This window comes from Canis lupus, chromosome 9 (assembly GCF_011100685.1).
Source record: "Canis lupus familiaris isolate Mischka breed German Shepherd chromosome 9, alternate assembly UU_Cfam_GSD_1.0, whole genome shotgun sequence".
Taxonomy (NCBI): domain Eukaryota; kingdom Metazoa; phylum Chordata; class Mammalia; order Carnivora; family Canidae; genus Canis; species Canis lupus.
Window position 1 is genome coordinate 41,370,135 of NC_049230.1, and position 20,155 is coordinate 41,390,289.

A 20,155-nucleotide genomic window follows, 5' to 3' on the forward strand; every position below is an offset into this window, starting at 1 on the left:
GGGCCCAAAATCTCTTGAGCATGTGGATGAGTCACCTGGGATCTTGCTGAAATGCAAGTTCCGGGTTCAGGAGGTCTGGCTTCAGCTCCAGATGCCATAGTTCTAATAAGCTCCCAGGTGATATCCATGGACCATACTCCAAGTAAGAAGGATCTAGAACGTGGCTAACAGCAGTTCCCACAGTACGCTCCCAAGGGGAAGAGAGAGTTCCCTGGCTGAGTCCTAGTGTCCTCTTTGATAGTCCTCAGGGATGTTAGCATATAAACAGTCCTGCACCTGTTCATCTGTGTTTGATCATGTATTTGGTTTACAACAGCGTTTGCCCCACTGCTGGTAAGTCCTTACTTTCTGTGTACTTTAGGGACTGGCTGAGGAGTCTGTGGGGTGGCTGGAGGTGTGGACAACGGATCATCTGAGTCAAAGGCCAGGGCTCTATGCAGGGAAGGTGCTTTTTTGCTTCACCTGCTCCTCTGTGGCCAATGGCCTTAAAAGTATTGATCAGACGGGGGGTGCAGGGAGAAGCCATGGGGCTGCGGGCAGTGGGAGTCTATCGGGGGTCCGGGGAGAGGGGCTGTGGGGGAGGGGCTGGGGGCCCAGCGTGTGACCCAGCCAGCCAGCGTTCCTAGCAGTGTTGTTCTTTACTAGTTGTGTGTGAGAACTCCTGTGAAGTGATTAAAAAAAGAAAAAAAACAAAAACAGACACATGCAATTTTGTTTCTGTGAAAAAAACAGTCCCAGGGAGAAAGCCACCTGCCACCCTGCCAGTCACTGAAGGCAAGAGGAAATGAAGTTCCAAGAAATGGATGGTTCTTTGCCAGAAAATAGAAGTGAAGTAGTAATATTTATAACCACCGATGTTTCTAGTGCTCTGACTCGCTGTCAGGCTCCAACACATCCTAACTAATGCCAACGGCTTCTGCTCCATCTCCTTGAATCCTCACGATGAGCCTGAGGAGGGTCCCCGGATCCTGCCCATCGCACAGACAAGGAAACTGAGGCCCTGAGAAGTATATGACTTTGCCCAAAGGATGGGGCCTTGATTCAGACTGAGGTCTTGCTGACTCTGACATCCATGCTGTCAAAGTGAAGCACGGCTGCTTCCTCCCAAGGACAGTAGACACTGACCACTTGCCACCGGCTGGGTCCCTCAGTTAAGCATTTTAAATGTCTCCACTGGGCTTATTTCTCCACCAGATCCAAAAGCTGATTTTTCAACAGGCCCCAAACATGAACTTGAAAGGCTCTACCCCCACACCACAAGTCAGGCGTTGGTAAACCAGCCTGTACCAGCCCAGCCTGTGCCTGGAGAGGAAGCAGGGTCCACCAGCCCACCCAGGATTTCTTCCCTTCGTGAAGAGCCCCTGAGAGGGCTGGGAGACACTGGGAAGCAAAAAAGAGCACCACAGCTGCCGCCAATTTCCAGTCTACTCTGTGCCCTTCTGTCCTACGCCCTGCCCTGTACCCAGTGCCATGCAGGCTCTGGGAACCCCAAGAGGGTCCAGTGAAGAGCCAATGTCTCCTCTGCCTAGGACAACAGAGGCAGCCCACTGGGACATAAATAAGCCCCCTGTCAGGCAAACGTATGTGTCAGGGCCATGGCGGAGGGGCTGATATGGAAGGAGGTGGCTGCTTCCAGCTGGGGGTAGAGGGCCCGGATGGCAGCTGAGCCGTCCCTCAAACGGCTGGTGTTACAGATAGAGCAGACGGAGGTCCTCGCGGAGAGGCAGCAGAGGCAGAGGCCTAGAGCCGGGAAGGGCAGGCATGTTCAGGAAATCCTGGGTAAGCCAATCAAACATGAGAGGAGAAGCTGCAGAGGGGTCTTGGTCAAAGTGACAAGCATTCACTTAGTCAACAAACATTCGCAGGACTAATACGTGCCAGCCACTGAGGTCAGAGGTGAATGAGAGATGGCTTCTGGCCTCCTGAAGCTCAAATCTAGTGATAAAGGAAATAATAACTCACAGGTATTTTATTCTCATTTTACAGATGGGGATGTTGGCCCAGAGAGGTTAAGTGATTTGCCCAAGATGATACAGCCCACCATCTCAGAGGCAGGACTCCACTTCTAGGGCCCCTGCACAGCTGGAGGGTACTACTGTTGGCAGCTGGCTGAGGGGAAAAGGAAGCTGGAGGATAGGACTGGAGAGATGACACACAGGAAGGATGCAGGGGATACCAGAGGTGGCAGATAGGGGACAGGAAGTCAACAAAGAGGCTGTTGCAACTGTTAGACAATCGTGTTGTAAGATAGGATTAGTACTGTCACGTTCAGCTGCACAGGTTGTGCACTGCACAACTCCCAGATCGCCATTCCCGTGGACTATGATAAGAAGAGTGCCCATTGAAATCATGTAGCACAATGACCCCGGCTGGTAGATAGAGGGACCAGATTCACACATGACTGCGTATGTGGCCACAAGCTTTTCGGCCCCTGTGTAATAGTTGCTGATCAAACCGTATGCTGTTATCACACAGCCACATTCTGCTTCCTCTGGGGACCGAGTGGCAGCTACCCCACAAAGATGTTTCACACCACACCCTGGGCTACCCACAGAGCCAGGCAGTTCCACGTTTCTGTAACAAAGATGTTGATGCATGAAGGGCTCAAAGAGCAAAGAAGTTTGGCAAATGGCCCGCACCTCCCTGCTGGGGTCTTAGAGGTGCTCAGGAGCATTTAAAAGGCACCCAGGAGGGATCCCTGGGTGGCTCGTGACCCTGGAGTCCTGGGATCGAGTCCCACGTCGGGCTCCCAGCATGGAGCCTGCTTCTCCCTCTGCCTGTGTCTCTGCCTCTCTCTCTCTCTCTCTCTCTCTCTCTCTCTCTCTCTCTGTATTTCTCATGAATAAATAAATAAAATCTTAAAACAACAACAACAACAACAACAACAACAATATAGGCTCCCAGGAGTCCTGCAGCCAAGAAGCCAGTTCATCTTCCTGGAAGCACTTCCCAGACTCCCTTGCAGAGAAGCCCCTTTCTGAGGAACACCTGGGAATGCCCCCAGCCACATCCCACCCTGGGAGGCTCTGCGCCCCTGGCCTCCTGCACCCAACCAAAAAGTGGTTTTCGGCCCCTCTACACCCAGATCAGAGGCCATGCGTAGGCTCCGGAAGCTAGGAGGAACGGGCTGGATAATTCTTACACTTCCTCTCTCCCCGCCTAGCCTCACTCCTGCCCCAGGAATACGGAGTTCTGTTCATTTGGATAAAAGATAGTCTTCCGGCAACATGGGTACTCCCAATGAGTTGCCTCTGAAACCATGTAAACCCCTCAGGGCAGATGAGACCTTCTGGTCCTTTCTCCCAGGCTGGGGGAGGGGCAGTGAGGAGAGACCTGAGAAGCTTCAGGAAAAGTGGGCCCAGAGCTGGCTATCTGAGGTGTGCTAGGTGCATACTGAAACCCTGGCTCTGCACCCTAATGGCCTGAGACTCTGGGCAAGTGGCTTCACTGCTGTGTGAGCCTCAGCTTCCTCATCTGTAAAGTGGGTCTAAGAGCACCTACCTGGTAGGCAGGGGTAGTCTAAGTGGCGGAGTGGTGTGGGGGGCTGCTTAGAGATGACACGGGTCAAGTGCCTGTGCTTGATTGACACTCCATCTGTCCCTCTCCCACCCTGCTGGGACCCGGGTCCACCTGGAAGGCCTCCTGGGCTGGACTGGAGATAGCAGAGGGCCGGGAGAGTAGGGGACGGGGAGAGAGGGACAGGGAGATTGGATAGAAGGGGGCAGAGGTGGAGTCAGAAAGAAACAGAGACAAAGGGAGACAGAGGGACAGAGTCGGGAAGAGACATGCACATAGAGAAGAAGAGGGAGCGAGGAGGGCACAGGCATAGAAATAGGAGAAGACAAGTCGAGAGGGTCCAGGCAGCAGGTGGAGTGTGGTCTCCTGGGGAAGGCCAGGCCCTGGAACAGGCGGAAAGGGGGCGGAAAGGGGCCCTGCCCTGCCCACCTCCTGCCTCGGGGCTGCTGCCCTCATGGTCCCCTCACGGTCCCTCAGCATCTGTGGTCTACCTAGGGACTGCAGGGTGGTCCCTCGTCCACCTTACCGCACCAGCAAGGGGACTGGGGTGGGCGGGGGGCAGGATGGGGAGGAGCGGGGTGTGGGGTTGTGGCCCAGAGCTGGGAACGCCCCCAGGAGGGGTGGGAGCAAGGCCTGCTGGGCCTGTACCTCCCAGAGAGGCGAGCTCCTGATTTCAGGAAGGCTGTCATTCAGCCATTCAACAAACAAAATCAAGTGGCTCGCTCACTGGGCAGAGCAGAGCCATCAATGTGGCCGGGCCCTGCCCAGGACGACTGTGCAGTCTGGACTTAGGGGAACCCGGGAACCAGCATGTCGCATTGTTTGTGGGGAACTGCTGGTCTCTACCATCAACCACAGCAAAATGCCTGTTAACCAAATGCAGAGTTGGCTTCTCTTCTTCCACCAGGTCATGACCTTTGGCCTGCCCTTGCCTGAGCCAATAGTACAGCCCCTTCTTAGCAGCCCTCCTTAGCACAGCTGGCCAGCTGGCCTCAGGCTAGAACATTCCCCCACCTACTGTGAGGATCTTGCCCCCCCCTCACACTGCCGCACACTGGTTCTCTCTAGGTTGGTTGGTTTACGCCTCCCTGTAAAGAAAACCTCTTCTGCCTTGCCCTTGAGATGCTCTGATTTCTCTCTGGTGCAGGGGCCCCTCCTTCTGTCTCAATAGTGCCTACCCCTTCCTTGGAATAATAGCTTCAAATAGCTGCTCCTTAGTATTTTTTTTAAGAAAGAGAGAGAGAGCAAGCATGAGCAGAGGTGAGGAGCAGAGCAGAGGAGCAGATTCTCTCTCTCTCTCTCTCCCTCTTTTTTAAAAAAGATTTTATTTATTTATTCATGAGACACACAGAGAGAGGCAGAGACACAGGCAGAGGGAGAGGGAGAAGCAGGCTCCATGCAGGGAGCCCGACGTGGGACTCGATCCCGGGTCTCCAGGATCATGCCCTGGGCTGAGGGCAGACACTTAACCGCTGAGCCACCCGGGCTGCCTGAGAATGTCTTTTTTTAAGATTTTATTTATTTATTCATGAAAGAGAGAGGCAGAGTCACAGGCAGAGGGAGAAGCAGGCTCCATGCAGGGAGCCCGATGCGGGACTCGATCCCAACCCCAGGAACACGCCCTGAGCCAAAGGCAGATGCTCACTGCTGAGCCATCCAGGGGTCCCAGAGAGAGAATCTTAGGTGGGCTTCACGTCCAGGGCAGAGCCAGATGTGGGGCTCGATCTCATGACCCTGAGATCATGACCTGAGCAGAAATCAAGAGTTGGATGCTTTACCCACTGAGCCAAGGTGCCTTTTTTTTTTTTTTTTTTTAAAGAGACAGAAGTTTACTGAACACACTGAAAGAGAGCAGTGGGGCAGGACAGCAAAGTTGCTCTGACTAAACCTGAACTTATTTCTTGTTTTTATTGATGTCTGTGAAGTTATTTATAATAAAAGACATTCCAGGGCAGCCCTGGTGGCGCAGCGGTTTAGCGCCGCCTGCAGCCCAGGGTGTGGTCCTGGAGACCCTGGATCGAGTCCCACGTCGGGCTCCCTGCATGGAGCCTGCTTCTCCCTCTGCCTGTGTCTCTGCCTCTCTCTCTCTCAGTCTCTATGAATAAATAAATAAAATCTTTAAAAAAATAAAAATAAAAAAAAAAAGACATTCCGACATTCCATTTGAACTAATAAAATAAAAATAAACCATACAGAAAAAGGAGGTAAGTAATTAAATTGAAAATCATCGAATCTCCATTAGCTCTAAATTTTCTAGCTACCAAGACAAAGAGGGGAAAGGAAGGAATTACACTACAATTCCGATCATGTGATGAGACAAGGAAAACCATCTCATCAGGGAAGACTTTTTTTCCTGGTGCAAAATCCTAAAAAGCATGTTTTGGATTAAAGGAGTAAGAAGACAGCAGACCGGATAGGGTTCCTAACAGCAACTGGAACAAGGCTGAAGAAACACTCTATTTAAGGGTTACCTTCCACTGAGCCAATGGAATAAAAACAAACTCGAAATCCATGGAGAGGTTTTTCCAAGAAGGTGAGCTGCAGCCGTGCTTTCTGACGTGGAACTCCACGCCAGGTGTGGAACATGTAAAGGAATGGGGACTCATGTGTCCTCAGGCGACTTCCTCTAGGATCTCTCAGCTGAGCCTGTAACTGCAGGATCGCACTCTCCCGGAGGGCAGGGCAGGACAGTCACCTGCCGGGCATCAGCTGATGTTTGCTGCAGTAGATAAAGGTCCTAACGTGCCTGGCCTGGGTGTCAGCCCTCCCATCCCTCTCCAGGGATCCTTTCAGGCTGGATGAAAAAGTCCCTTGAGGAGAGCAAGAATATTCTAGCACAGTATAGGAAGAGGACCAGCCATGGTAAAGGTGGCTGCTCTGGAATGGGTTCTGGATGTAAGGCCACAGCCTCAGGATTGAGAAGATGCTCAACTTCCTGGGCCCTATGGTCAAAGGAGCCCTCTCTGGCCAGCTAGATACAATGAGCATGGACAAGGCAGGGGGCTTGCCAAGGCACTGAGGCTGGGACTTGTTCAGCGCTCCTCCTAATCATCCGCCCTGTGCTGCTCATCAAAGAAGTTTGGGGAAAACTGTCAGCTAGCCTGAGACCCCCAATGCGTCCACAGAGCCCACAGAGCCTTTCCATCTCAAGAATCATACTCGATGCTGTGTCATATCAATTTCAGTCATTGTCTTTGTCCTGGTCAGGAAATGGAGCACAGCAATGATCAGGATGGGAACAGTGATTTCTCTCTCTTATAAAATGAGCATTTACCCTCAGGCTCGGCAGGCATGGTTTTCATGGCAGCAGGCCCTCCCTTCCCTGGCACAAGGATCTGACACAGGGTGGGCCCAATTCTTGGGGATGTCCCCAGGGGCTAAATTGCCTGGTTCTGTAGAAGCCTGATTATGGGATGCAGGTGTGAAGGAGGCCTGAGACATTGACATTGCTTGTCAGCATCCTGTCAGCAACCCTGGGGCAAAAGGTATTCAATCTATGAGACATGACTTACTATCTATGCACTGTGAATTGAGAGATTCCAGCATTTTCTAGGCACGGAATTGTTTTCCAAGGATTCTCATTTCTCAGTTTAACAATAATCCTATGAAGAAGATACCAGTTACAAGTGGTGAAAGTGACGAAGTGACAGGGTCAGGATTCAAATCTAGGACCTCAGACCCCAAAGCTCATGTTCTCTCCAAATTTAAATTACCTTTGGCCTCCAGAACTGGTCAGGTATGCCTCTACCTTCCTGTTCCCCAAACCGGAGCTCAGAAACCACTCTGCAAAGGCCTCCCTAATCCCAACCAGGTCACCGGCCTCGTCCTGCACTGGGGGCCTCTGGCAGACTCAGCATCCCCAAGGTGGCTGCATCAAGGAGAGGAGTGCAGAGAGAAAACAGAGCCGTGACAGAAACTAGCGTCTGAGCACATCTCCTGGCAGAGAATCTGTCTTGTCTGTCACGGTAGCAGAAATGCGAAGACAGAAAGCCAGGGGACTTAGCAGGTGCAGGGGTGACAGGTGACAGTGCCAGCTAGCAAGAACAGCTGCCGGTGGAGGCGGGGGGGGGGGGGGGGGGGGGGGGGGGGGGGGGGGGGGAGAGGCGAGGCAATGGAGGGACCCGTGGGCTCTTTCTACATCTTTCCTGGGGTATTTAAGGGGAAGGCTTGGGGTGCGGGGATGACCCATGAGTTACCCATGGCACTGCAGGTGTGATCCCTGGCCAGCAGCGTCACCACCACCTGGTTGTTGGCAGGAAATGCAGAATCACGTCAACAATAACCCTATGATTATTGTTCCCCCAACCTCCTGAATCAGTAGTTGCATTTTGTTAAGCCTCCAAGTGAGTCCTACTCACAGTAAAGCACCAGGGCTCAGGTGTAGAGGTAGAGAAACTGGGGACACGACTCCCATCTTAAGCCCCTGGAAGCACTGAGGTCAAGTGTGATTTTACAGCCTTTGAGCTGGAGGGGACAACACTCTGCTCCAGGCAGGAGGACACCCGGCCCGCTCCTCCCTTGGCACAGCTGAGATTCATCCAGCCACCTGCGCATCAAACGCACACACCAGCTTCCCCGTGCCAGGCACGGTGCTTGGCACGACGGGCACAGCAGTGAAGAGCCAGGCCAAGCCCCCCCACCCATGGAGCGAACAGCCTAGTGGGGGACACACACAAGACACACGTGGACAACTGACGCGGCAAACAGTGGTGCACGCTCTGAAGGAAATGAACGGGACGTTAGGCTAGCGACGGGGACAGGAGGGGGCTCCCTGAGATGAGAGGTCAGGCAAGGCTCTGAGGAGGTGATGATTTTGCTGGAACTTACAGGATGCGAGGCAGCTGCACAAAGATGTGAGGGTCGAAGATCCTGGGTGGAAGGAACAGCAGAGCAAAGGTAGAAACCAGGCAAGGACATTCAAGGAACAAAACCAGCCCGTGTGGCTGGAACAGCAAGGATCACAGGAAAGATGGGAAGGACGAAACCAGTGATTCAGGCAACAGGGATAGCTGGCAGGTCGCAGGGAACGCCAGGATTTAGGATTTTGTTCTAAGATGACAAGTGGTAAGAAATTAACCAGTCCTTGGTCTGAGCAGCTGGGCGGACGGCAGTGCCACTTCCTGACGGGGCGGGGGTCCTGGAGCTTTCTGGGCGCCGAGAGCATGGAGCAGGCACGACGGGTTCAGGGTCGGACGCGGCTGCACACGGGAGTCTGGAGCCTAAGGCAAAGTCAGTGCGGAGACACTGCCGGAACCCGTGGGTGACGGTGCATTTAGAGCTCCGGGACCAGGAGTGGGTGCAGCTGAGCAAGTGGAGAGGGCTGAGGACCCACCACCACTTAGGTGGAGCCCTAGGGACATGAAGCCAGCCAAGGCGACTGCGGAGGAGCAGACTGACAGGTGGCGGGGCGGGGGGTCAGTGGAACTGAGGGAAGGACAAGTCTTGAGAAGGTGGAGGTGGGCCGTGCCAGGTCGGCCGGCTGTGAGTTCCGATAAAAAGAATGAGAACCGACTCTTGGATTCAGCAAGACAGAAGTGCCTGGTGACCATGGAAGGGGTCAAGACAAGATTGGGAGGGGTAGCAGAAAAAGCCAGATGAGAAAGTGGGTACAGATGAGCTGTGCAAAAGAGGACATGGGGTCAGGATGGCTCTGCCTACCCCCCTCCACGGGTATTATTATATTACACCAACAGCTAGCAAGTGGAAATAATCTGGGAGAGGGTGCGGCCCTGGTGTTGGGGGGGTGGGGGCTTGTCCTGGAGCAGGCAAGAGGGCCTGGGACCTGGGGCTCTGGCACAGGAGTGGCCCTTGTCAGTGCAGGGTCATGTCACCCATCATCCCAGGAGGGCACTGTGTGTGGTGCAGCTGGAGGCAGTTGGTGGCTTTGGGAGAGGGAAGGAAAGGGAAAGGAAGGAAATTCTCCATGTCACCTGTGTTCTCAAGGATTCCCCTCGGGGATCTGAGCCATACAGAGAAGACAATCAAAACTACCACTTATAGGCGCCTGGGTGGCTCAGCTCATGATCCCGGGGTCCTGGGATTGAACCCCATGTGGGGTCTGTGCTCAGTGGAAAGTCTGCCTCTCCCTCTCCTTCTGCCCCTTCCATTTGTGTGCTGGCTCATTCTTTCTCTCAAATGAATAAAAAAAAAAATCCTTGAAAAAAAAAGCGCTATCACTTACTGGGGGCCCCATGCTCTTCAGGACCTTTTAGAAACATTATTTCATGTCATCTCCACCCTACCCCTGCAAGTGAGGCATCACTGCCCTGATGATATAGATGTGGAAATGAAGACAGTTCAGAGAAGAGAAGCGACCTACCCAATGACACACAGAGAAAGTGGGCAAGTGGAATTCGCATTCAGCCCTCCTGACTCAAACTTGAGATCATCTCATTGCTCGGAGCAGCCTGGGTGACAATTAGCAGTGCCTGTGGGGTCTGGCCTAAAGGGCTTCTTGTAAGTTAGGGCAGCCCCCAGACAAATGGGGCTTGACCCAAGTCTCCTTGAGGCCAGCAGAGAGAAGAGGCAAGATCCTACCCACGAAGCCCCTCCCTAGTCCTGGTCACCCATGGTCAAATTTCCCTTTTTCTCTTCCTCCTAGGCCAAGACCAGTTTTCTTATTAAAATGGACGTTGTTTTTATTTTATTATAATAAAACAGCAATAAGGGGCGCCTGGGTGGCTCACTTGGTTACATGTCTGCCTTCAGCTCAGGTCATGATCCCAGGGTCTTGGAATCAACCCCCAGGTTGGCTTCCTGTTCAGTGGGGAGCCTGCTTCTCCCTCTGCCCCTCCCCCTGCTTGTGCTTGCTCTCTCTCTCTCTTTCTTGCTCTCTCTCTCTGTCAAATAAATAAATAAATAAAATCTTAAAAAAATAAAACAGCAATAATAGTAATATCTTAAATAAAGTGTCAACACTGCAGAGGGAGTGGACATGAATACGCCTGTTACAGGAGCAGGACTCAAAAGAGCAACCTGTAAAGTAAAAGTACTTTAAAGTCTTCTTTCTTGGGATCCTTGGGTGCCTCAGCAGTTGAGCACCGCCTTCAGCCCAGGGCATGATCCTCCCTATGTGGGAGTCCCACGTCGGGCTCCCTGCACGGAGCCTGCTTCTCCCTCTGCCTGTGTCTCTGCTTCTCTTGCTCTCTGTATCTCTCATGAATAAATAAATAAAATCTTTAAAAAAAATAAAGTCTTCCTTCTTATCTTTAAAATGTCTGTTATTGTTTACCGAGCCTGTTTTAATGTTTGACAGGGTTTTCTCTGATTTTCGCCGTGCAGTTGGAGCACGGCTAAGATCGATCCCACAGGCATGAGCACCTTGAGAAATGCCATGCACCATGTCCTAGGGCCTCACACCTCCTTCCCACATTAGCTCAGATAATCTCCAGAAAGACAATGACGTTCTCTCACCAGCCCTGTTTTACAGTTTTTCTCTTGAGATTGGCTCTGCAGGAAAAACCAGAGCCTGCTCTGATGGCCTCATCTCACCATTGAGGAGACCAGCCCAGAGAGATGGAGACGCGGCCACCACCGTACATTGAGCACCCAGGTGCTGGGTTTCAGGGTTCAGTGGGCACTCAGAGATGGCTACGTGGCCCATAGCATCCTCCTGCAGCACCAGGGCCTGCTGCCTCCTCCCGATTTGGGGGACAGGTGCCAAGGGGTGAACACTCTGCCCCACAGACAAGCCCTTCTGCCCCCTGGTGCTCCCCGTCTTCTCTACACCCTGCTTGCTGACTGCTTTACAACCAGGAGAACAGGCCAGTTGAATGGGCAGCAAGGGTAGGCACTTTTTTTTTTTTAAGATTTTATTTGTTTTTTGAGAGAGAGAGAGTATGAGCAGAGGGGAGGGGCAGAAGGAGAAGCAGGCTCCCTGCTGAGTAGAGTCCAATGTAGGACTCCATCCCAGGACTCTGGGATCACGACCTGAGCCGAAGGCAAACACTTAACCAACTGAGCCACCCAGGTGCCCAAGGATAGGCACTTTAAATGCATATGGAGCAGACAGAGAAATCCAGTAGAAGTCCTCCCCCACTCTCCATTTTAATTAGGATTTAAATTGCACTACCCCAAAGGGCTAAATAATCAATATGGGCAAATGCAAATTGAGTGCATTCTCTGGAACAACTGGCTTGAATTCATCAAAAATGTCAAAGTCATTAAGGGTGTCGAAAAAAGAGAGGCTAGTAGACTATTCTAGATTAACAGTTACTCAAGAGGCATGACAACTATATGTAATGTGTGATTCTGGATTGTACCTGAGATCAGAAAGAAAAGCTACAAAAATATTAGGAAAACTTGAACATGGAGTTTATATTGGATAATATATCACAACCATGTTAAATTTCCCACAAGTGATAACCAGTGCTTTGGTTAGGTCGAGGACCAAACTTGCTCTTAGGAATGATCAAGTATTTAAAGATGAAGTGTCATGACGTCTGCTGCTAAATTTCAAAAGGCCCAGCAATACATGAATAAAGTATCTACGGGCACCCAGACACAGGGGAAAGCAAATGTTAACAAAGTGGTATCAACTGGTGAATTTAGGGAGCTGGATAGATGGGTATTCAATTGCATTACCCTCACTACTTTCCTGGCGTTGAGGATTTTCGAGATAAAAAGTTGGAGGAAAAGTAAATTTGCTAGGTCTTTGCTAAGTAAATCTTGGCTCCATTCTACTATGTTCTACAGCAGCAGCCCGAACTCTCCAGTTTTCCATTGGGTGGCAAATGGGGAACTCTAATCAGATTCCTGGTTAGGCTCTGACATGTGGAAGCTAACCCAGAGTCCCTGCGGGCCCTTGCAGGGCCTCTCTCTGGAAAAGCAAAGTCATGGCTCACTGGACTCCAAGAATGCTCCCTCTCCGCCTGAGCACCCAGGCAGCCCATTTCTGTGGAGGACAGACACCCCGAAGCAGCGGCCCACAATCCCAAACCCGTCTCCCCAGAGGCGGCCCCCTGGAAAAGGGCAGCCAGCCTTTGCCGAGCCCATGTCCTGCCCCACCATCCACTGTCACAGTCTAAATGCTCTTCCCTCTAACTCCACCTCTGTGTTGTGTCCTTGGGGAAAGAAGTGTGGATGTGAACTGACCAGATTTCAGGATGTCATAGGATCAAGGCATCATGGGATCGTCAGAGGAGATTTAAAAAAGACAACATTCTAGAGGTTCTGCGTTGACGGGCCTGAGGGACAGCCTGGGCATCCAGAATCTTAAAAGCTCCTGGGAAATTATAATATGCAGCAAAGTTTGAGAACTTCTGGTCTAGACACTCAGTTTTCAAATTTAGGGGAGGCATTAGAATTCTTTGGGGAATTTTTACAAAGAGACAAATGGACCCCTCTCCAGATGAATTAAATCAGGATCTCTGGAAGGTGAGTCCTTGGCATCAGTGTCTTTTGAAAGCCCCCTACATGAATCCAGTGGGCCAGCAGGGTTGAAAACTGCTAGTTTAGACTGGGTTGCCTTTTTTTTAAGATTTTATTCATCCATTCATGAGAAACACAGGCAGAGAGAGAGGCAGAGACACAGGCAGAGGGAGAAGCAGGCTCCATACAGGGAGCCTGATGTGGGACTTGATCCCAGAACTACAGGATCATACCGAGCCAAAGGCAGATGAGCCACCCAGGTGCCCCCTAACTTCTGTCCTTACGCAATTGTATGTATGTGTGTCTTACCACAGTTACCTGTGTCAAAAATGTACCTAACTCATGACTGAGGGAACCATCAGGTTGGGACAGCTGCTTCAAAGGAGAATGGGAGAGATTCCAAGTGTGTCTAGTCAATGAAAGAAATAACGCTGAAATTAAATCACAAAGTCAGACGCAAAATTGGTTTGTCTCCTACAGGGTAAAAATCAAACCAAACACTTCCAATATGAGACGTAAGTGACCACTCTCCCAAGTTTGTTCAGGTGCTAACTTGGTGTGAGTCTGGGTTCTTAAGGGAAGTGTGAACTTGAGCAGCAAGGTAGGGTTTGGCAGGAGGTGGAACCCACAGGTATTCCAGGAATCCAGTGCTCGTGGCTTGGCTCAGCCCAGTCTTCCTAGGGCAGGGATGGTTGGGGGCAGAAGGTCAGGGACAGGAGATCCAGGGTGCACCAGGGTGAGAGGACAAACAAAAGGCCCTTCAGCATCTGCTCTGCTTCTTTCTAGAGCCACTTCTGCTCTAATCAGAGTTATTTCCCCGAGATACGGCTCAAAGATCTTTTATTCTTATAGAAACTGTGAGGCTTGGGATGAGCAAATTATTCCTTTCTTTAAGAAGAGGAAGGTAGTGGAACATAGAGAAACAGTGTGGCTATATGAAGCAGAAAGGATCACGTAGGGCCCCCTCCCAGAGCCTTTAAACACCCTCCCGCCTCACCACATCAGCGCGAGCATGACGCCACCACCCACACCTCCACCAGCACAGCTGAATCAGAGTGCTGTTTGTCAGAACAAATATTTTTAGAATTTAAAAGTGCCATTGTCACAAGTGGTTTTAGAAACGCTTTAGGATGGAGGAAATTAAGCAAGGATACACTTGGATATTAGGCTGGTTCTAGAAAGAAGCACAGGGCAGATTTTTAACAGCTGTCCTGGCAGACTGGGGCTCGGCAAAGCTCCTCCTGAGTATGACCAAAAGAGCCAGTCTGGGCCCGGGCTTAAAGTCTAGGTGAACCCCATATGTTTTGCCACCAGGGGACCATTGCAGCATAACCTTGCCAAGGGCTTCTGGTTCCCGTGAGGTGAGGTGGGCAGGAGGGAGGGTAAGGGGCTGACAAGAAACAAGGGAAACTGGGTCCTTACCTCACTCCAGAGATCAGAATTAATTCCATGGATCAAAACTTTAAATATAAAAACTAATACATTAAATAAAAATAAAATAGAATGGGGCGCCTGGGTGGCTCAGTCGGTTAGGCATCCGCCTCTTGATTTCAACTCAGGTCACGATCTCAGGGTCATGAGATCCAGATCCACATTAGGCTCCATGTTGAACGGAGAGTCGGCTTGAGATTCTTTCTCCTTCTGCCCCTCCACCTCACACAAGTGTATGAGCAAGCATATTTTCTTTCTCTTTCAAGCCTGTTCTCTTTCTCTCTCTCAAAAAAATATTTGAAAATAGAATATTTCCACAGTCGTGGATAAGAAAGCCTATCTAAGCATCACACCAAAAGCCAAAGCCATTACAGAAAAGATGGGTGAGTTAGCTATAAAAGAATTGTAAATCTGTTGTCATAAACAAAGTTAAAAACTAATGACAAGCTGAAAAAATATTTGTAACGTATGTCCAAAAATGTAATATTTCTAGCCTTTATAAATCAATGAAAATTAATACATGCATAAAAACTACAGTGAAGAATGTGGGCAGGCAATTAATGAACAAAGAACTCCAATAAATGGAATTTAAGAAGTTCAACCATATTCTATTCTATTCTATTCATTTATTTTTTAAGTAATCTCTACACCCAATGTGGGGCTCGAACTCACAACCCTGAGACCAAGAGTCACATGCTCCACTGACTGAACCAGCCAGGTATCCCAAGTTCAACTGTATTTCAATTTTAAAAAGCAACCCTAACTTTTTTAGTTCTCAAATTAGAAAGATGTGAGATATCCCTCAACAGTATCAGAAAGGTAGTTGAAAAAAAAAAAGGTAGTTGAACTCTGACACAATCCTGATGGGAGAGTACATGAGACAACTCCTCTGGAAAGGAATTGGCAGTTGTATTAGAAATTTTAAGATTAGCACCCTTTTGATAAAATAGTTTCTACTCTGCGGTGCCTGTGTGGTTCAGTTGGTTAAGCGTCTGCCTCTTGATTTCGGCTCAGGTCATGATCTTGGGGTCGTGGGATTGAGCCCCACATCGGGCTCTCTGCTCAGCTGGGAGTATGCTTGAGAATTCTCTCCCACTCCCTCTCCCTCTCCATCTGCCCTTCCCCCTACTTGTGCATGCTCACACTCTTTGTCTCCGAAATAAAGAAATAAATCTTAAAAAAAAATAGTTTCCACTTACCACATTTTACCCCAACGGTTGGCAGACCTTTCTGTAAAGGGCAGATAGTAAATATTTTAGGCTTTGTGGGCCATACAGCTCTGTGGCAGTCACTCAGCTCTGCCACTGTAACATGAAAGCTGCCACAGACAAGAGGTAAGCAAATGGGGATGAATGTGTTTCTATAAAACTTTATTTACATAACCAGGCTGCTAGATTTGACTCATAGGAACTGCAGTCTACCAACTTTAGACTTACTCTAAAGCAGTGATTGCTGCTGTGGGGAACCATTTTGATTACACTGCTTTTATTAATCCCCCAAATTATATATATATGTATATAATTTGCCCAATAAGGAACTGGTAAATAAATTTGGTTGTCTTCATATGATGAAATATTACATAGCTATTTAAATTTATGCAGAAAAGTAATATAGCTGCATTATTCCATAGCATGAGGTTGGGAAATAGCATGTAAGTGAGCTATTAGAACTAATAAGGGGGTTTGGTATGGCTGTCATGACAAGATCAACACCAAAACTCAAAAGCTGTCCTACACACTAGCCATAACCAATGGGGAAATATCATGGTACAAAGATTCTATACGTAACAGCAATAGAGACTCTAAAATATACACATGAAGAAATGTGCAGAACCTATTTGAGAAGATCATAAAATTTTTCTGAAGGGCATAAAAGAAAGCTCAAATAAATGCAGAGATATACTATGTTCCTGGATGAGAGAATTCCATATTGTAAAGAAGCCGATTCCCTTCATGTACAAATTTCAAAAAAAATCTCTAGTAGGGTTTTTAACAGATTTTGACAAAAAAGAGTATTCTGGGAGAGAAATATGTAAGCATGACAAAAAACGTTTTTAAGTAAAGACGGATGGGATGCCTGGGTGGCTCAGCAGTTGAGCGTTTGCCTTTGGCTCAGGGCATGATCCCCGGGTTCGGGGATCAAGTCCCACATCGGACTCCCCGTAGGGAGCCTTCTTCTCCCTCTGCCTATGTCTTTGCCTACCTCTGTGTCTCTCATGAATAAATAAAATCTTAAGAGAATAAAATAAAATAAATATAGCAAGTGTGGCTGGGACTGGTTTTGGCTCAAAATAAACAGAAAAATAGAGCAATCTAACAGACTAGAGTCCAGAAAGAAACCATGTTTATAAGGAAATTCGGCATATGAGAAAAGGGTGAAATTCTAAATGAGTGGGGGAACAGGGCCTATCTGACAGGAGGAGCTTCAACAGCTGGCAACATTTGGAAAATAATAATGCCAGATGAGTGTATCCTTACCAAAACCAAGTGGCAGGTGATCAAAGCACTAAGCATAACATGTTTTGTCTAAAAGTATTAGGAAAAAATATATAGGGGGGATATGTCTATAGCCTTGAGATAAAGAAGCATGAAATGTAAATGGCCTAAAAAGACTGGTAATAATTACTTAAGAATTTAAAAATTGTATGCAATGAAGGAGACCAAAAACAAGATTAAAATACATAAAGATTGATGGTCAGAATATATATTTAGATGTCTTATAAATCAATAAGGAAAAGATAAACTACCCAAAAGAAAATGAGCAAAGTCTATGAGGAGGTAACTCCCCAAAGAAGAAATCCAAAGGGCCAGTGAACGTAAGGAAGCATGGCCTACCTCGCCCGTAGATGGCAGAGCCGTGAAAGGGCAGGTGAGTTTCCTTCCATCAGGCTGGTGAGGGAGGAGGGAGGGGAGGGAGGGAGGGGACATGAGCTTTCTCACAAACTGTCGGATGATACATCAGTACCGCCTTTTTACATGAAAACTTTGGACACATCTAATAAAAAGTAATACAGCATTTTTAGATTTCTAATCCTAGAAATACTTAAAGAAACACTACGCAGCACGCATAAGGATGTGCGGGATGTGGAGACAAGGTCAGTGCGAGTGAGCCCTGTCACCGCAGGAATGGAAATGGTGTCACTGGGGAGGGAACTTGGAGCCACTGTGGAGGATGAGGTTCAGGCCCAGAGCCTCAAGGAAGCTCAGTGGAGGTCCTCCTCCAGGCTGGGGGTGGCGGGGTGGGGCAGGCCAGGGCAGAGGAAACCAGAGTGGGGGCTTCCTAGAGGAGGTGTGAGTCTTAGTGATGAGCAGAAGTTAGCCCAGGGACAGTGCGTCGGAGGACGTCCCAGGAGACAGACAAAACTTGCGAAAAGTCTGAGAGTCTTGACCTTATAAAATGAGGAACAGTCAGATGTCACCAATCTTGGCGTTGTGAGAGGTGAGGCTGGGTGACAGAAGGGAGTGACACAGCAGCTCCTTAGGAAGATGTGGCTCTGGAATAAGGGTCTAGAGAGGGGAAGGCTGGGGGCAGTGAGGAGAGTGGTAGGCAGCAAGGGAGAAGGACGAGGGGTGAGTGGGGACCAGGGGACTCGAGGCTGGCTGGCTATGGGGGCGTCAAGAATGACTCTCTGGCTTGGGGCCCCACTGGCTGGTGACATCATTCACCGACATGGGAGTTTCACAGGAGGAGCAGGTGCCTTGACGCCCTATTCATTTTATGGGGTTCCCTATTAATCAGCCCACGAGAGAGAATGACCAGGCGCCCGGGATCTCACAGCTTTTGTGGGGTCAGCTTGCATTTCACCGCCCCCCTGCCATTCAGGCGCGAGGGTGGGGCTCACCCGCTCCCCACCCAGCCCCCTACGCTGTATACGCTGCACAAGGGGTAGCCCGCGGAGCAGGCAGGCCAGCCTTGGGGGGACTCCCACGGCGCTTCCAAGACCCCAGCCGAGGGACACCCATCCATGGACACGAGGGACACCCGGCATCCCCTCTGACCGCATTCAAATCCCCTGCAGCAGGAACCTCGCTGCTGTCCCAGTCCTCAGCGACGCTTTCTGGTGCCACAGTGTCACAGGCTCTGAGGACGCGTGCAGGGTGACATCCAGTAAGTTCAAGAAACAATGTAGCACAGGCACCCACCGGGGAGGGACTCACGTAGGCCCTGACAGCAGGCTGAGAGGCGCGGCTGTGACAGCCAGGGCTGGAGGTTGCGGTGCAGGGTGCCCCCCGCAGGCAGCAGCCCTAAAGCATCTCCCCACTGTACCATAAGCCTCATGGAGTGGTGAGGTCAAAGATCCCCACCCTGGGCTGAGGAGAGGGGAGGCTCCTGCTGTCCCATCAGTGTGTCATCCCCACATGGTCCCCAAACCACCCCTTACATTTTTGTCTCCAGCAGCCCAGGTTCTTGCCAGTCTCAAGCTGACCCCTAGGGGACAGCTGGGACACAGCCAGGTGCTGAGGGCTCCGTGTTTAGGATTAACACCTGCCAGAGGTGGGGTGGAGGTGGCACGCCTGGGTGGCTCAGTGGTTGAGCACCTGCCTTCGGCTCAGGTCGTGATCCTGGGGTCCTGGGATCGAGTCCCGCATCAGGCTCCTTGCGTGGAGCCTGCTTCTCCCTCTGTCTGTGTCTCTGAATCATTTATGAATAAATGAATAAAATCTTAAAAAACAAAACCACCTTCCCCAGGCTAGCCTTCTCCTCCCCCAACCTGAGGAGCTGTGGGCCTTTAGCCAAACGGAGCCCAGAGCTGCACATCCCAGGGGCTGAGGCAGGAAGGGGATTCATTCACATCATGGAGGCCTCTCACCCGGCCTCTGACCTGTGCCCCCACCGACTCCCAGCACTCAGGCGCCCATCATAAGGAGCAGTGCCCAGGGCAACCAAGCTGCCCGGCTGGATGCCCCAGAACGAAGCTGCCCAGTGCATCTAGGGATTGGTCGTCACCTCCCCGGCTCTGGCCAGCCGAGCCACCTGAAAGAGCCAGACCTACATGGAGGGCATGAAGGCTCGCCCCGGAGGGGCTTAAACAGAGAGAAATGAAAACACCTGTGCAGGCAAGGTCCTGAGAGAGAAAAGGAGGGCCACTGGGGTGACTTGAGGTTCCACTGGCCTATTCTTCGTGCTCTTCTCAAACTTCCAGACTTTGTCTTCTGGAAGCGTTGTTCTAAAAGCAGAGCATCCTCCTGGAGCCCAGGGCTTCTGTGCCTGTCTCTTACCTTTTCTTCCAGAAGCATGGATGGCCACGTGTAGGGGCCAAGGGAGCAGCCCGTGGCTGCAGGAACAGGATCTGCCCTGGCGATGCTGGTGGGGAGTCAGCCCCGGCTCCGCTTTGCCCTTTGCATCCTTCCCAGCTGGCTATTCCTGAGTTGCGTCCTTCGTAAGAAACCGATGATCGCAAATACAGCGTGTTCCCGAGTTCTGTGAGTTGTTTCAGTGAATTATTGAACCTGGGTTGTGGGAATCCCCACGTTTGTGTTCAGCCAGCACAAGCACAGGCAGCCTAGGCACCCCACCTGCGGCTGCCCCTCTGTGGGGCGGTCTCGTGGGGCTGTCCTTGGCCCTGGGGTCTGCACTAAGTCTGGAGCTGAGCTGAGTGAATTGCTAGACACCTGGTCGGTGCTGGAGAACTGGCAGGCTGAGGAACTGTTCGGGAAAACCCAGCCAGGGGTCCGTTGGCTCAGGGGTTGTGGCGCAGGAGAAAAGAACAAAATCACAGCCCTGCCTGCTGTTGACCTCAAGTCTATCACTTTCTCTGTTTGAGACTCAGTTTCTCCTTGGAACCAGAAGGTGGGGAGTAAACGTGCTCTCTGAGGACCCCCTGCCCAGTCCCTGCACT

At 50.5% G+C, this 20,155-nt stretch overlaps 1 protein-coding gene across 1 annotated transcript in view; it reads right to left on the bottom strand.

The window, feature by feature from the left end:
- The window catches only part of RAB11FIP4 (RAB11 family interacting protein 4), a 117,540-nt gene that overhangs the window by 58,288 nt on the left and 39,097 nt on the right, over positions 1 to 20,155 (bottom strand). The gene's annotated exons all lie outside the window — the stretch shown is intronic.